This window comes from Alligator sinensis, unplaced genomic scaffold (genome assembly GCF_000455745.1).
Source record: "Alligator sinensis unplaced genomic scaffold, ASM45574v1 scaffold280_1, whole genome shotgun sequence".
NCBI classification, from domain to species: domain Eukaryota; kingdom Metazoa; phylum Chordata; order Crocodylia; family Alligatoridae; genus Alligator; species Alligator sinensis.
The window spans coordinates 676,085-683,209 of NW_005841835.1; the positions used below are offsets into that span (position 1 = coordinate 676,085).

General features: G+C 44.6%; 1 protein-coding gene across 2 annotated transcripts in view; it reads right to left on the minus strand.

Moving 5' to 3' along the window:
• The window catches only part of IFT43 (intraflagellar transport 43), a 72,671-nt gene that overhangs the window by 14,654 nt on the left and 50,892 nt on the right, over nucleotides 1–7,125 (minus strand). The window lies entirely within an intron of this gene.

Sequence of the window (7,125 nt, forward strand, 5' to 3'; positions counted from 1 at the left end):
AAGAGACTTCTCAGAATGCTCCTGTGGAAGTCTGTTCGGGAGCAGGAGTATCTGATTCTATTTCATCCTCTTCATGTTATGCTGAAAAAACAAGACAAACCACATTTCTTTTATGCTAAATCCTTAGGTTTTTTTTTTTTTCTTATATATATTTATTAAAAAAATGCCTCTTTGATAGGCAGCACCCGTGACATTTCCACATCCAGAAACTCCTCAGAAGCCTCCCTCCCTCTGCACAAGGCCACCGCTGCTGACAGTCAACCTGGTTTGATCACAGCCACTCAGAATCGGATTTTCATAAGACAGATGAGGAATCTTACTGCTGCTCTCTCTCATATCAGATGAGAAACTGAAGGGGGAGGGGGACGGGTCCTGCGGGAACAACGCTACAATCAAGGGCTACGCAGTTCTCTCTCTGTCCCTCCACTGCTGCAATTTTCAAAGGAGTTTGCCTCAGGCAGTTTTAAATGATGGTGTCTCAATTCTGTAATCATCTTTCAAGAGCTTTTTCTTAAAGGGTGTTTTAGGTAAACCTAGTCTGTCAACTGCACTTATGGACTCAGCAATCACAGGCCCAATATGACTGTGTATCTAACATATCACAGAATTTAAAGATGGGGGAAAACCCAACAAGACTATCTCTTGAATACTCCAGCACCAGCATTTCCTTTTTAGACACCATGATCAATATCCAGAATGGTAAAATACAAACCACCATATACAAGAAACCCACGGACCAACATACATATCTACACAGAACCAGCAATCACCCTAAACACACCAATAAAGCTGTAATTTACAGCCAAGCCCTCCGATACCACCGAATTTGCACTGAGAATACCTGCAAACGTCACCTCGCAAATCTCAAAAGGGCTTTCACCCACCAAGGGTGCTCCTCCAGAGAGATAGATCACACTTTTGAAAGAGCCACTCAGATACCATGTGAAGAATTGCTGCAGTACAAAAAGAAAATCCCCATGAATTGCAAACCATTAGTTATGACAAACCATCCTTCCCTGGAGCCTATACGGAAAATCCTCAAACAATTGCAACACTTACTAAAACAAGATCCAACTTTTAAAGAGATCTTTCCAGAACCACCCATTCTAGCCTTCAAACAAGCACAGAACCTTGCCAACCTCATCACCAGAAGCAAATTTCCTATGGCCCAAAGCACATCCAGGCCATGTCATGACAAGAAATGTAAAACCTACCAACATATCTCCACTGCTCCCACAATTACTATACCCCACAACAGAACCATCACCATTCCTGAATCTTACACTTGCACCTCCAGAAGTGTAATACATCTCATCCAGTGCACCAAATGCTCTGATGGAAAATATGTAGGAGAAACCAAACAATGACTGTGTACCAGAATGAATGCACACCGAAAATCTATCAAAGACAAAAATACCCAATTACCTGTGGGTGCACACTTCTCACAAGATAACCACTCTCTCTCCAATCTCTCATTTCTAATCCTCAAAGGGAATTTACAAAATACCTTTCATAGACAAGCCTACAAACTTCACTTCATAAATCTACTGGATACAAAAAATCATGGACTAAATGTAGACATTGGATTTATGGCACATTATAACCTGTGTGCCATCTGATAACCCCAGTTAACCCGTCTGCATTTTACCAGCTACATTTTATCACCTTCTCCCCTTTCCACCGCCCCCAGCTACATTTTCACACCTATTGTCTCCCATTCCCTTTGAACCTTACTGCTACATATTTGCATTTTCACAGACCTGCATTTTAACTTCAGTTCTACCCAGGATAGCACACAAACACCAAAAGACTTTCCCTATGCCTGAAGAAAGGCATTTGTGTCCGAAAGCTTGCAAAGAACAATTTGTCCAACTATTTAGTCAGTCTAATAAAAGATGTCACATCTACCCAAAGAACCTTGTCTACCTAACGAGTCATAATGTTTTTGACACTATGGACTCCTGTTTGAAATCCCTGGGTTTATCTTGTGAATCACGTTTGCACAATGCTAACACTGCATGGCATGCCACGGCACTGCTGAAGGGCTCTCATGGCACCCTGGTCGAAAATCAGTGCTCTAGCGTAACCATCTGCCCCAGACCACAGCTCCCTGCTCAGCTCATTCACAGAGCTCCTCACAGGGCAAACATTTTCTGCTGCTCATATTTCACTGCTGCTCAGTATTTTTTTCCTCTCACACAGTTCCCTCAAAACCCTACTATGACAGTTGGCTCTGCCCCACCCCATCCTGTTTGTTCAGTCATTCTGCAAGTGCTCTGCCACTGCAGCCATCTGCTCTACCAACCCCTCCCAGCCCCATCTGCTGTTCACCTACCCACTCCTTGTGCTTCCTGTGCAAATGGCAACTAGCTAGGGAAGCAACCAGGATACCTTATCTTGAATGATATAGGGCAGAACTAATCAAGACTGTGATGTATTCTCAGCTCTGCTTTAAGCTGCTTGTAAACCAGGTACCATATTCAGTATCCTTAAGTATTCATATGCTGTTCATGAGGTGAAGTTACTGTTTCAGTGCTGTGAAGTTCTGGTGCTGGGTAGCCTGCCAGGGGCAGCTCTGCAACTACAGATTCAGCTCCCTAGAAAGACTCGCATAGTGACTATGCAGACACCTACTGCCTTCTTTTCTTTTCTTGAAACGAGCACCATTATCTTTTAGTGGTACATTAAAATGTTTCCTATGGCTCCTGTTGCACTCAGAGACTGGGCTCCTCTCCTGTTCAAATGCAAAGGAGCTGACCACACTGAACAGAAGGCTAAAGCTCTTTTAAAGGCCTGACATTGTATAGAAAGGTCTCATCTTCAGCTTCCCTTCCTAAAGCAGGCAGGAAGGGGCTTTGCCTTGAGGGTAGAGATCTAGTCACGTCTCCTGGCAGCTTCCCTCACCTGCAGGTCAGGTTTAGGTTGTCTGCATAGCACAGACAGCCCTTCATTTCAATCAGCTCCATTGATCACACACACTACCTGCTATAAAATAACACGTCCCCTTTCCCATTCACTCACAGCATCCCTACCCTCCAGTGAAACACTGCTTTGGAAGCTGTGCTCTCCCTGGGGAACAGAGGTACTAGAGTGGGCCACTGCTGAACTGGGGCAGCACAGGGGGAGAAAGCACAGTCAGAGACAGAGCAGTGGCAATCTCAACCAATAAGCCACAGCAGTATCACTGGCTGAGGAGCTACAAGGTGAGACAGACTCACTCTGATATGGGGGCTGGAAGTAGCAGGGCATCACTGGGGAGGGAACACTGCTGAAGGGTACAGTTAGGAGGACTCTCAAATAAACAGTACCACTAGCTGAGGCACCATATATGAAAGAAGATACAGGGGCATTGATCACGCAGGGCTGTGCAGATCAGAAGATGGCCCCTTGCCTGCTGCTTTGGGCAGGAAGACAAATACGAGCAGTATGAACCCAAGTGAAATACCAGGCAGGGTAAAACCAGAGACTATGTTGCTCTGCAGAGGAAAAGAATAGGAGGAGGCAGGGATACCCTTCTATCACCCTTCCCTCCCTTTTGCAGCCCCAGCAGAGAGAAGCCTGCACTTGGGAGAAGTTCACGGCTGCAAGAGAAAAGGAGGCAGTGCTCTGCAGATAGCGTTTTTCTAATTCCACTGACAGCCTCGCATCTCCCATCTCATCCAGCCTCACTCCTGAGCTGAACTCAGCCACTGCTGCCCATTTTCCCTGTTGACATGGACAGAAAATTGAGCAATTACCCTTAAACTCCTCTCTCTCAGATTGCCCTGATTGCTACACACACAGTATTAAGCCCTCAATTGCCCCTGGCCAAAAGTGGCTCAACTAGGCCTGTCCATTAGGAATTGTTGCTCAAGAGAGTTTATTATTCCTCACCTTGTCAATGTATTAAATCCCATTCAAGCATGCTGCCCATTGTGCAGAGGCAGAACTCTGATATCTGAGCCCCAACGAGTAAGGTTCAGGCAGACACACAGCAAGCTAGCCAAGGTGCACTCCCTGGTTCCTGTGCCCAGGTGCCTCGTGTATCAATGTGTACACATGTACGCATGCACTGCATATCAGAGCATCTCACAAGATCTGTGATATCACTAGGGTGGGTGGTTTAGAACAGCATTTCTCAACTCATGGGTCATGAGCCAAAAATGGGTTGCAAGAATATATGAAAGGGTCACAAAGCAACTTTAAAAATGGATCAACAAGCTTTAAAATGGATTCTCCCTTAAAGACAAAAAACATGGGCAACTGTGGCTTTTCCCTTGCAGGCTGGCAAAGTTCTAGCCTGCAAGGGGCTACCTGGGGTCCCCCATACCCTGCCCCCCTACCCAACACACTGGGGGGCTGAGGCCCAGGGTCAGGACTGACCATTGTTGTTTATGAATGGGTCCTGGTACAAAAAAGGTTGAGAACCACTGCTTTAGGAAACACTGAAGTCAACTGACAGAGAGACCCTAGGGTTGCAGCAAGGGTGGTGCTGCCGTTTCTTCAGGCACCTACAGCTTTCCCTCCATTTGGAGTTACTGAGGTGTGAAATGATGCTTTTGTCAGAAACATTCCTTCACCCTCCTGTTTCTCAAAGCTTACTCCTTTGTAAAGTGTCTCACTTGTCCTGGTCTAGTCCCCAATAGAGGAAAAATAAGGTTGAGAAAAACGGAATTCCTAGCATCATACTGAGTATCCCATGAGCCAGAATGTTTCTGAGCTCTAACATTGGAGCCTTGCCCATCGCCCTGAGGCAACACATTGCTATTTTACTGTACTGTGTGTATGACTCATCCCCAGTGATTTCCTTATGTCACAGTTAAGATTCAGTGAAGCTGGAGATGGTCCCATTTGCACTCCAGTTTGGCCTCACTCAGGCACCTCCTTTCACAACAGTCTCTGGGTTCCTTCTACACAATCCCTAGCACAAGGATCATTCACCAGGAACCAACCTTAGGAGTCACTATGTTCAATGGCACTGATTTATTCTTCTTTTTGCCAGTGGCACCTTGTAGGGTATTTGAGGTTTTGCAGAATATGGGAGGGGCTGGCATGGACAATTTTTAGGACTCTTTGGGTAAACAGTTGTTGGGAAATGAAGGAGACTAGACATGATGGCCTGGGAGGACTCTTGAAATCAGGCATTTCTGTCTGTCTGTAAGAATCCAACCTAACTGTGATAAATCAGTCAGTGTCCTATGGTCTGGCTGAAGAGCACAGGGGAGTCTACCTCTATTGCCAGTATATTCATGCAATTACAAAACAGATCAAATAAAAAACATTATCTCCCTCATTGTGTGCCCCTCTCCCACCTGCTAATGCCTGTTTGGGAGTTCTTTATGGTATGGAGCATATCTTTAAAATGCCCAACACAATGGGACCCTGATCCTACTCCCATCTCTAGGCACCAGTGCAATCAAGACAACCACAACTAGACAAATTTTAAGTCATGTCTAGGCCATTTTAAATGCACAAGATCCTTCTGTAAATGCACAGAATTTTCTCTCTTGTTCTTTTAATAAAAAGGTCAGTTGGGGGACAAACACTGCTAATGCAATGTTATGGCCGAGATTTCCAATGCATTCAAGGTAGGAGAGTCAAACATATGGTTTGACAGCAACAATCATCAGGCAACCCTGCCAGTTTACATTAAGGTATACAAGCTAGCAACTTATGCCCACAGAAGGACCACAGTACACCCCCTGGGGAAACATAAGTCAATGCCAATGCCTTGACTTGTGTGTGTTTACAATCTTAGCCATAATGCTGCATTGAATAGCATGAGCCAAAAAGTACGGTAGTGTACTAGGAAGCCTAATCTACCTGGGGCAACAACTCAACTTAGTGTCTGACTACAATGCTGGATGCCCAAGTTACTCCCTGCTTTTTACCCTGAATCTTATTTATACTTCCCCGTTTGATTTTTCACTATAGTTATTTTATTTGGGATGGGATTTTGTTTTTATTCAACTTTCCTTCCCTGGAATCACTGAAACCTCACGGAGATTCAGTCCCTGTGCCTTCTCACACAATTCCCCTGGCTTTAACTCTGTCCGTAAGGAGCATGGTGAAGTAATGGAAAATATGCAAAGGCACTGATAATTCCCAAGGTTTCAAAACACAGAGTAAAGTAACATATTTGCTTACAGTAGATATTCAGTTACACGACATACCTGTATATTGGGATCTTACCCCTATCACACTCACGCTTGCGCACGCACTCACACATGCACCCAAACAAAACAAAACAGACTGAAACTGACTGTCAGTTGCAGCTTAGCTTTGGTTAAATAAATGCATTGTATAGTAACTTGACACATCTCTACATCACATTCTATTTCAGTTCTTATTTGTATTTATCACCACCAATATCAGGGCACCAGGTGTCACATGCTGCAAATATTTGGCAAGGTGGTTTCCGCTGGTCTGGCAAAGAATGTTCTTATATTCTGAGGCAAGTGTTTCACAAGAAGGCTCACAGGTATTTGAGCACACAGTGAACACAGACCTGCAGCAATATACAGTACTGGAGCTATAAGAAGCTCAGGAAGCCTCCCTGGAGGAAAGCTAAGATCATTCTAAGAGCTTAGCATGTGCCAGAGCTGGGAGTAACATATACAAAGCTTCACCAGAGATCTGAAAAAGCCTTATAATTTTACCTACCGAAATGGTGAATGTCTTATTACCTATAGCAATGCCTGATCCTTTCATGATTCCTGTTAAATTCAGATGCATGGGGATATTTTGAAACCCTGAGTTGTATAGGTTAACCATACACTCTGTAGAAGAGTTATTAGTACCTGAAAGTCTACTATAACTCTTAGCAACTGGGGGCGAGGATCTGTGCCTGCCTGCCTTCTCAGAACCCTGGTTAATGTTTATGTAGGACTCTGCCACATGGATTTTTCCAGCGGTTTCTCCATTGCCTGGTGCTGGAAAAGGCGGCTCTGCCAACTATAAGGACAGGCACAGCTAGTGTCTGACCCAGAGCATGGAGTACCTGACAGCAGCCAGGACAGTGCTGGAAAGAGCTAATTCAGTGGTGCCCATGCTCTGCCCATATACATACATGGTCCCAGATAAGGGTGACTAGATTTTAAAAAAAGAATTCCATGAATTGTTTATCAATCTAATCTGAAGTAGGGA